The 11,337-nt window shown below is 42.9% G+C and overlaps 1 long non-coding RNA gene across 1 annotated transcript; it reads left to right on the top strand.

Annotated features, from left to right (window-relative positions):
• The first annotated feature begins 509 nt into the window (after positions 1-509).
• Positions 510-10,979, top strand: LOC123994259. The gene is made up of 5 exons (XR_006831608.1): positions 510-633; positions 9,521-9,632; positions 9,806-9,883; positions 10,000-10,050; positions 10,206-10,979. It is a non-coding gene; the product is annotated as an uncharacterized LOC123994259 (long non-coding RNA).
• The last annotated feature ends 358 nt before the right edge of the window (positions 10,980-11,337 follow it).

Below are 11,337 nucleotides of genomic sequence, written 5' to 3'. Positions count from 1 at the left end.
TTGTCTGTGAATCAGAGATTCAATTGTTAGGATAGAATCTTTCACTAGACTACTCCGGCAAGCTGACATTCAAATGCGAGGCAGTCTATGGCTGGTAAGCTGTAAACCACCTGCATCGTAACCCCTTTACACTCTACTGAAATAGTTTTGCAAATATTTACATACAGTGAAAGGAATGTCAATGCCAAACTATCCAGACTGATTGATCAAATAATGCAGTGGGCAGTCTGGGGAGTGTGTGTAATATAAATAATGGTAAACGATAAACTCTGACATTCCTAGTACTAAAGGACTGTCATGCTTCGACTGCACACAGAATGTAGTCCTTTGTTATCAATCATGTATGTTTGCAAAAATGCTTGAAAAACAATTTCAGTAATAAAGTGTTATTTATGGTGTGGTGTGGTGTGGTGTGGTGTGTGTGTGTGTGTGTGTGTGTGTGTGTGTGTGTGTGTGTGTGTGTGTGCGTCCTTGCATGCCTGGCACGTCAGTGGAACAATGAATGGGCTGAGAGGGGTGTGCACTGTCAGAGGCAGCAGTACACCAGTGAAATGAGGAGCACTATCTCCCTACCAGCACATTTCCACTGAGTGAGAGAGAGAGAGAATAAGGGAAGGAGAAATAAGGAGAAAGGTGTGTATCCTTTTGTCCCTCGGTTTTGCAATAATCTGTAATTTTCTTCTGATTTCTGCATGTGTTCTGAGGTCTACATGTACCTTCCTCTCTCTTTCTCTTTCTCCCTCTCATTTTCATTCTCACTCTGCGTGTTTCTCTCTACCTCTCACTCTTTGGGATGAAACGCTTAGCTGTATTTAATGCTGTGAGTTATTGAGGTTCTAGACCAAATTGCCTTATCTCCTCATACAGACCCACATATATGTAATATCCAGGTAGCGCCATAGAACGAGGCAGGTGGAAAGGTAAGCTTACTGTGTGTGCGTGTCAGAGGTTTAGTCATTTGAAACCAATACCAACGGTGGTTAAAATGTGATCCAAAATTCAAGCTCTTATGGTACATTATCCCTGCCTATATGTATGGGGGAAGAATATCACTAAGTTTGCATTGTGTGGCACATTTGTTATTTTTCTTCCGAACTCGATCCTTTGTTAATGGGTGCTGAGATACTCATTGTGCCAGCAGGCATTAGGCTATGCATTTGAATGCATGGGTTGTGTAAAACTAGACCCATCCATTAGATAACAAGTGCTTGTAAAAATGCTTGGTCAGTGAATCACTATAGGGTCAACACATCAGCAGGGAGTGTGCTCAGCCAGTGAAGGGCAAAGAGGATATGCTCTGTATGGTAAACCTGAAATGAGCAAGATGGTGGGGAAGCATGATGTAAGGAACTGATTCAGGCTCAGACGAGATGAGATGTGCTTGGTTGAGCTGTGACAATGCCAGGGAGAGTGAGGCAGCACTGGCCCCTGTTTCGGGATGAGTAGAGGGTATAGACCGTGGATATGGCTGAGTGTGGTAAAGCTGATGACCAGTGATTGTGTACTGTATAGGACACGTCTTTGGGATCGGTGTGTTATTCAGTGTGACGTTGTGTGATTGTTCCATTCCCATCGTCTCATGTTCACCTGTATCTTGCTTGGCTTCGTCTATGTTTTGTGTGCGTATGACATTGGTGTCCAGATCACCAAATAATTTATTAAAACACATTGTTATGCAGTGAAGGTCTACAGTAGCCTCAACAGCAGTCTGTATGGTAGCACCATGGTGTAGGCGGAGGACAGATAGTTTCCGTCCTCCTCTGGGTACATAGGTCGTTTCTATCCACTGGGAACATTGACCTCAGTACAAAACCTAGGAGGCTCATGTTTCTCCCCCGCTTTCGTAGACTGTCAGTTATAGTGACAATTTCCGGAGGACGTCCTCCAACCTATTAGAGCACTTGCAGCATGAACTGACATGTTGTCCACCCAAACAAAGGATCAGAGAATGAATATAGTACTGAAAGCATACGCTACAGCTAGCTAGCACCGCAGTGCATTAAATGTGGTGAGTAGTTCACTGAAAGAGAAAGACAATAGTTGAAAAGTTTAGGAAAAAGATATGTATTAAAAAATGAAAGAGAAGAGAGAGAGAGAGAGAGAGAGAGAGAGAGAGAGATTGTGTTGTATTTTCGACATTTTTAAAAACTTTTGCTTACTTAGTTAGAGAATGCAGCTAGCTAGTTTAGCCAACTTAAACGCCCAGCTCAAACAGAGAGGGATGCTATGTCAGTGTAGTATCTTTGGATGCTTCTTAGATTGATGACACCGGACATGTCAGTACGTTTTAGTATTTAATTGTAACTTAGACCGGAATGTACCAGGCGTAAGATAAGATTTTTTGAGTCAATACTGCCATCTTGGTAGACATAATACTTAACATAAATATACCAGGTTACTACTGTAGATTCCCCCTTTAAAGCTAATACTGTACATCGCTGCTACTCGCTGTTTATCATATGTGCATAGTCACTTTAACTATACATTAATGTACATAATAACTCAATTGGGCCGACCAAGCAGTGCTCCCGCACATTGGCTAACTGGGCAATCTGCATTGTGTCCCGCCACCCGCCACCCCCTCTTTTACGCTACTGCTACTCTCTGTTCAAAGGTGGTGTAGCTGGTGCCACCAGTACCTGATGGTGAAACAAAGTCCTTTTGTGGACACTTTACAGGTGGTTGTACCAGACTGGTGTTCTCAGGTTGTTTATCCAACTGCAACTCTGGGGAACATTCCAATGTCCTGTCCTGCTTGTTTAAGCATTGATCCAAGTCCATGGATCAAACTGGAATTCGAGCTCAGATCTGATCCACGTGTCTCCTTAGTCTGTGCAATTCCAATGATCACAGTATATGACACTGGTCCTGAGCAATCCTCAATTGTAGCTGGAATCCATTTGAGACTAAATCCTGGTCCATCTTTGGCCACCAGACGTATGACCTCGCTAGGCCTTTCATTCTCGACGTACCTGAATGAGACTGGTGCAACACCTTCAGTAGCATACCCCGCCTTTGTGTTGGGATAACTACTCTTGAACCCCACAAGATGTACCCATCTCGAACACTCAAGGCCAAGCAGCGTGCGTAGTAGGCCATCCTTCAAGGATAAATTCCTGCACTTGTGATAGCATCACATCCTTTGCCTGATTAGTGCTGTGTTCACCGGTGCTTCATACAACAAATTGATCATCAAGACTTGGTCATTTTCTCCTTCCTGAGTGATGATTTCAGGAACGGGCAGCCTACTCAGTGCATCAGAATTCCTATGGTATCTACCTGGCTTGTAGGTAATTCTGTACTCGTAGCCCCTGAGTCACACAGACCAATGCTGAACTCTTGGAGAGACCGTTTGTGGTACTGGCTTTTGTTCATGGAACAGAGAGAATAGAGGCTTATGGTCAGTCACAATAGCGAATGTTTTACCGTATAAACACTTGTGGAATCTCTGTATTCCGAATGTGACAGCCAGTCCTTTTAGCAAAAACTCCTTCCTCTCTTTCTGACCATTTTCAGGCCACATCCTTCCTTAACAGTTGATGTAGTGGAGCTAAGAGGGTAGAGATGTTACAGAGGAAGCGATTGTACTAGTTCAGCTCTGTAACGCTTGCCAGAGCTGGAGCTTCCACGACAGCCCTCTCTTTAGCTTTGACAGTGTGTAACCACTTGGCATCCACCTTGTGACCCAGATGAACTGTTGCCCTCCGGTCAGTGGCGGTTCTAGCTTGTATGGCTCCCTGGGCGAACCCCCCCCCCCCCCCCCCCCTTCAGCCCCCCCGCCCCCAACAAAAAAAACTTTATTTTTATTCAGACATTTGGAACAACACAAATAATCATAACATTTAAAACTATATTTTTTTTTGTGGCCGCGCCCTGTGCCGCCCCCGGCAAGATGCCGCCCTAGGCGGCTGCCCATGTCACCTATACCTAAATGCGCCACTGCCTCAGGTTAACGTTGAAAGAAAATCCTCCACTTTGGGTATGGGGTACTGCTCCAGTGACGAAACTCCTGTTACAGTCAGCTTGTAGTCACCGCATAGTCTGATTGAACCATCTGGTTTGAGTATGGGAACAACTGGTGCTGCCCAATCAGAGTACTTGACAGGAATAATGATATCCTCTGCTAAGTCTGTCAATTTCCACATCCACTTTAGGCTTCATGTCATATGGAACTGATCTTGGCCTATAGAATTTGGGAGTAGCAACTGCTGCAATGTCAATGTCACTGTGGAGATGTGTGATTTCAGCCCAGTTCAATGTATTTCCTCCAACCACCCTCTCTCTCCCTAGTAAGCTGGGGCCAGTATCTTCCACTACTAAGAGAGGCATACTTTAATTTTCCCCTTGATATTCCACTTGAACATCAGCAACTACAATCACAGTGATTTCCTCCCCTGTGTATGTTTTGAGTTTAATGGGGGTGTCTCTCAGTTTAGGCAATTAACTCTTTTAATTGAGACCTGTTCATCAATGTAATGCTACATCATGTGTCTATTTCAAACAGTACCTTTTAAATCCATGTATTCCCATTTCCACAATGAAAGGCTTGACTTTTGTCATACTGTATTCGCCTCCAGCACACTGTACACCGAAAACGCTTGCTCTTCGTCTGAGACACCCACTTTCACTTTCTGTAACTTGATTTGAGCCGTAGTTAGAGCATCGTTTTTCTCCTGTCTGTTTTCTTTTCTGTAGCCCGTTGCTTTTTTATTGCGGCCCTCCTTCCCAAAGTGTCCTATTATCCCACACGCATAACACTTTTCATGTTTTAATTTACAGTCAAACGCTGCGTGTTTGCCTTTGCAGCGATAACAATCTCTATTGGCTGCTACCCCGAGGCACACACACCAGCCGATCGTGTAGCATTTGCGATAATGTCTTCCCATAGTTACGGTCCAGTGCTAGTTCTCAACTCAGCCATATATTCCCGCATCGATTTGGTAGGTATTCTCATGCCTGAATTCAACTTGAATTTCACTGGGTTTGAAGTGATCTTTTAATAGATCGACCATATCTCTAAATTACTTGTCTCCTGTTGTATCTGGGCTCAGCAGGTTTCTCATCAAACTGTATGTCTGTGCGCCGGAAACGTTTATGAGTATGGATTTGTGTATAGCGGCATCAGTTATTTTATTAGCGGCAAAGAACTGTTCCTGATTTTTAGGATCAAATGGTGGCAGTGAGCATATTGTTCTCTCCCCTCACAAAGTCATTCATTTGTCCTACCCGTATCCAGGGAATCAATCATTCAGTCTCTTCCACTGCTCACTCGAGTCTCACATCCAGCGTTGCACGCCAGACACTCCGTTGAATTCGTGGCAAACAAATCCAACGCGGTCATCCATAGTCATCCTCGTCACCAAATATGCAGTGGTGGAAAAAAGTACCCAATTGTCATACTTGAGTAAAAGTAAAGATACCTTAATTAACAGAAAATGACTCAAGTAAAAGTCACCCAGTAAAATCCTACTTGAGTAAAAGTCTAAAAATATTTGGTATTTGATATACTTAAGTATCAAAAGTAAACGTCATTGCTGAAATATACTTAAGTATCAAATGTAAAAGTTTAAATCATTTCACCATATTCTTGTTTTTTAAATTTACGGATAGCCAGGGGCACGCTCCAACGTTCAGACATAAGTTACAAATAAAGAGTGTTTAGTAAGTCTGCCAGATCAGACCAGTAGGGATGACCAGGGATGTTCTCTTGATAATTGTGTGACACTTTTCCTGTCCTGGTAACCATTCAAAATTTAACGAGTACTTTTGGGTGTTAGGGAAAATGTATGGAGTAAAAAGTACATAATTTTCTTTAGCAATGTAGTTAGGTAAAAGTAAGAGTTGTAAAAAATATAAGTAAAGTACTGATACCCCCCAAAAACTACTTCATTTCTACTTTCAAGTATTTTTACTTTAGTACTTTACACCACTGCAAATATATATTAACCTGGGATGCTTCTTAGATTGATGACACCGGACACGTAAGTACCTTTTAATATTTAATTGTAATTTAGAATAACATTACTGGAATGCACCTGGCGTAAGCTACCTGAGGCATTTCCGAGCACGGTTATATGGCAGACATTTTAACGGCTACGGATAGTGGAAAGCAAACCCTGTTATTGAGTCAATACTGCTATCTATTGGTAAACATAATACTTAACATAAATTTACCAGGTTACTACAGTTAGCTAGCTGGCTATGGCTATCTAACATTGGAACTCTTCCAAGTCAAGGTAAGCTTATGGTTTAATTTATTTATTGCCATCGGGGTCTGCCAGTGTAACTGCTAAATGACTTGCTTACTGCATGATTGATGCAGGTTTACTAACGCTTTAGTTCTAGTAGTTATGTTGACTTTGACATCAGCTAATATGATGTCAACGATGTCGGCTGTGTGTAGTGGTTATGATGTGAAGGTTTGGCTTGGAAAGTATTTTTTGCCTGGTCACATACAGCTGACGTGTTGTGCACTTAAGACCACAAGCGGAAGGGAAAAGGTGAGAGGAAAAGAGCTCGTAGATGAGAGAAGGAATTCTACAACGAGCAAAGTGATCATGCTGTTTGTATGTGGCAGCTATTAAAAGTGAACTGTGTTTGCGTGTGATATTCATTCCGCCGATTCTGTTGAAAAATGTATTTTCAATGGAAGCAAAAGGAACGAAACGAGGTTAAACATATCTGAATGTGTCCAATATAAACTCTCGTTTGCAACTGTTGGACTAATGATTACAACCAAGATCAGCTTGATGCAGTCAAGAGTGTATTGAAGAGTGTAAAAAAATATCTTAGACCTGTGCACCTACATTGTAAAGCTTCAATCATAGGCTAGGTTGTAGTAACCTCATCATGGGTATTGGGGAAACTGTAGTATCATGTAGTAGCCTAAACCCATCGATGTTACATTGAGCTGAGTGAATGGACTATAAATGACAGTCATCCAATATGCTGTAATAGAAATAAGGCCATGCTCATAAAAAATATATATACTAAACGGCATTGACCGCCACTGGTGTATGTGTTTCCTACCTCTTCTCTCTGTTATAATTGTCACTAGCACACATGCTAGTTAGGTGGCTAGGCTTTACTTCGCCCTCCAAGTTTCTGCCTGTTAATAGGGTATGAGTTGTCCATTTAACGGGAGAAAAACTTAATAGGGGATTGGAAACACATCAGTGACAGTCGGAGACAGAACTGTGGGGCTTTCTGCCCACTCTTACACTGTAAGCAAATGGCACCCCATAGGAGGTTGGCTGGGGCAAAAATGATCTCAAGTGATTATGTGCCTCTGACAGGTGCTTATTTATGGAGGATGCGCGCCCAGTGTTGCTATTGGAAGGATGTGTGGTCGACTATTGAGTTTGAAATGATTATTTCAATCATTTTGGGATTAGGTCAGCTCACTGAGCTAAAAGGTATCTGCTCAGTGTCTGTGACATCATCTCTGTGTTAGAGATGATTTCATCGGTTAGAACAGCAGGTGGTGACATACCGTACAGCCGTTCCAGATTGAGGGAACAGTCTTCGGATCTATGAATGTAGTCTCTCTCTCTCTCTCTCTCTCTCTCTCTCTCTCTCTCTCTCTCTCTCTCTCTCTCTCTCTCTCTCTCTCTCTCTCTCTCTCTCTCTCTCTCTCTCTCTCTCTCTCTCTCTCTCTCTCTCTCTCTCTCTCTCTCTCTCTCTCTCTCTCTCTCTCTCTCTCTCTCTCTCTCTCTCTCTCTCTCTCTCTCATCACACAGAGCCTCTCATCACGTTCTACTCTCAGTGAGAAAATTACCAAAATTAGGGGTCGGCCTGTTACTGGGAGACTAATGCATTACAAAACACACCAGTTCACATCATAACTCACCCAGGGATTATTCATCCTAATTTCTACCGCCTTTGAACCTTATTCTGTGAGAGCTGCCCTTTCATCCCGTCTCTAAATCCTTATGATGGAGGGATGAAACAAGGATAGTGAAAGGAGAGAAATAGAGAGAGTTGCAGCCAGCGTGGTTTTTCCTACCATTGCAGAAATCTGTGTAAGGGGACATACCTCTTGCTGTGTGTGTGTGTGTTCGTGCTTATGTGAGTTATGATATGTGTGTATGTGGCCTGCCATAAATCTGTGTGTGTGTGTATGTGTGTCCATGATTTTGTGTGAGGGTAATAAACACATCTAAGTGTCCTATTCGGATGTGTCACCTTGGCTGTCGTTGAGTCAGTCATGTGGACTAATCGATGGGAAGTGTTTTCTCTGAGCCACAGGGTGTTCCACTGGGGCAACACACACATGAGACACTCTAGTCTACAGACCCTTATTCTACAGGCCCTCGTTTATAATAGCACTTCTATAACACAGGGAACAAATTATTCCCAAATCGAGAGATAGGCCCTGGAATGGAGGGATAAGGAGGAGAGGAGAGGGAAAGTCCAGTCAGCTAGGCCTCAAATCAACCACATCTAGGTCATTTCCCTCAGAGAGACTGACAGACTACCACAGAACACTCAGTCCTGGTGAGGGAGAGATTGCATGTACTGTACATACAATATGATGCATGCTGTTAATATACATTGTTCCTCTTCTGGAGGACATTTATATTCAGTGTTCTGGATTACTTTTAAACATCAGGGTCTATTAAACAACCTAGAGTCGATGTCTAATTAGCATAATACAAGCATTTCCATAAAGTTGAAGCTAGACGCATTGGATGCGTCTCAGTCCACCACATCCGCCGATGTCACACTTCTGCATCTGAAGTGAAAGGTGACAGAGCTAGAGCGGTGTTTGTCAGACCATGGCACATCCCGGAAATCGATTATCTCATAAAAATCGTCTGTAGGGTCCGAATGGTTTGGCTTTTATCTAAAGTGAGTTGAGACTCTCACGAACACGATAGTGTTCTCCGTTTTGCACCACGACTCTTGGGACTCATCTGAAGTAGGTACAGCCGATTTGCCATTTTATGTCTGTAGCGGCCGAACAGTTTGGGCTACACACTAATATGACCCCTCTGTGGAAAGGTGTGGCTCTCTCGAACACGTACATGTGGGTTTCTCTTGGACGCCCACAGGCCTCACAAGACTCGTCGGAAGGTTCCGCGTTACCAGTTGAAAAAAATGAATGGAAGTACTGTATATATGGAGACTGTTTAGTGCCAAAATATTTTTCTAATACATAGAAAAAAAATAGCAAACATTTCCTGATCTCTCTTATATCGTTCAGATATAGGACAGACATTTCAGAACAAGCTTCCTTTAGAGTTTTTAGGGGGGGATCTGTTCTTCCATGTACTGAGTATTTTATTCAATGCATTTGTATTGGCTAATAGCAGTAGGGACAAATCAAATTTTTCATAAAATCATTTTGGTATATAGTTTTTTATACTTCAATGGGGCAAAGCGCTTGTCACCCTTACAAGCACTCAGATCCAAATAAGGTGCAAAGGAGTAATGCTCTCCCTTGGTCAGTGTCGCCATCAGCTGGACTTTGACGATCACTGCATGAACTAATGAGCTACTCTTCTCTTATCCTCCGCAGATTGACAAAAAGAGTGTGATCATTTGTGTACAGCTGCAACCTCAACCCCAGCTTTGTCATCACTGTGAACCTCAGTAAAGACAGCCCAACCATGGATCAGAAAATCAATGAAGTGAGTCCCACCTGTAGCATCTTAGCTAGTGGTGACAAAACAGCAGTACAAGCACAAACCATCCAGGATTTGAACACACCATCCAAATCCCCATTCCCGAAGAACCACTGCCCCTAGGGTATGCTGTCTGGCGTAGCTGTGATTGACACCATCTCTCTGTGTTTTGTGTCTAGTGCCCCACCACCACCTCCCCCCAGAAGCAGATGAAGAGTAGGTCCAAATCCACCGATGAGATCCAGCACACCAAGAGGGTGAGCAGCCACCTCGCTGTGCCTTACATGACCTCTATTCACTCTTTCATCCTTCTGTACTTCTTCCTGTGACTCATCTCGAGCCTAATCTCTCCATTCCAAATTTCTCCTCACAGCTCTCATCACAGAAATCCCTTCCCGGTGGGCCGGACCTGGACAAAGTCAAGGTGTGTGTGTTTGTGTGTGTGCATGTGTGCATGCTTTGGACTCCTTATTTCCAGTAATGGGATTATCAGAATTAATAGTAACTAATACACAGTTCATTTTGTGTGTGTAAATTGCTTTTCACTGCGATGTCACAAACTGTGTTTGCACCTTTCAGGAAGGCCCAGAAGGTTCTGAGACTCCCTCGTCCTCCACAGAGGAGCTGAAGTGATGACGGCTGGGGTCCCTAAGGGAAATAAGGCCATGAACCTTCCATCTGCTCATTAAACATGAACACATACTGTACACACACATAGACTCACATACACACACACACAGTCACATACCTACACACACTTATACGTTTGTTTAAATGCAAACACTGAATTGATAAACTGAGTTGGTGGAAAGTCATGTGATCAGTCAGAGAGAAACACACACGCACACACCAACAAGATCTCACGATTTAACCAATTTGACTTCAGATTCTGACGTTTACCCACGTTTCTCCAAGCATAACATTTAGACGCTGCGCCAAACGTCAAATTTCGAAGTGTTTTTGACACCATGTGTTGACTCCTGTTCAGCATCACATTTAAGGTAAGGGTTAACATTTTGGATAGGGTGAAGATATTAAGGTTAGACATTAATTCTGAATGGTTAAGTTAAGGGTTAGGATTTGGGATAGGTTGAAAACAAAACATTTAAAATGTGTTTCTACCACTGGGAGATAACATGTGGCATTCGGATTCAGAGTCATGGGATTATGTCCATTATGTCTCATGGGATTATGTCCGCACCGCTGTAGCAAAACCCAAGCCTACATGTTAGTAATTAGTGCTCATTTTGAAGTCAATCTGGAGCGATCTGCCTACACACACACACACACACACACACACACACACACACACACACACACACACACACACACACACACACACACACACACACACACACACACACACACACACACACACACACACACACACACACACACACACACACACACACACACACACACACACACACACACACACACACACACACACACACACACACACACACACAAGACAACAAGAACAAGAATAACACAAGAAATGGGCACGTGTTGATCCTGTATCATTGTACTGTGAGTTTTCTGTACATACCAAACTGAATGTGCATTCTTCACAATAAAGCAGTGCTGTTGAGTGGACCCATCTCTACATTTTCCCTTAGAATTTGTCAAAATGCTGAGAATATATAGGAATTGGGACATAGACATTTCTGAGGGAAAATATGTGGTAGTCAACATCATGGTTTATGAGGAG

Source organism: Oncorhynchus gorbuscha, linkage group LG13 (genome assembly GCF_021184085.1).
Source record: "Oncorhynchus gorbuscha isolate QuinsamMale2020 ecotype Even-year linkage group LG13, OgorEven_v1.0, whole genome shotgun sequence".
NCBI lineage: Eukaryota > Metazoa > Chordata > Actinopteri > Salmoniformes > Salmonidae > Oncorhynchus > Oncorhynchus gorbuscha.
Note: the sequence above shows the minus strand (reverse complement) of the source record. Positions and strands in the feature narration are given on the sequence as shown.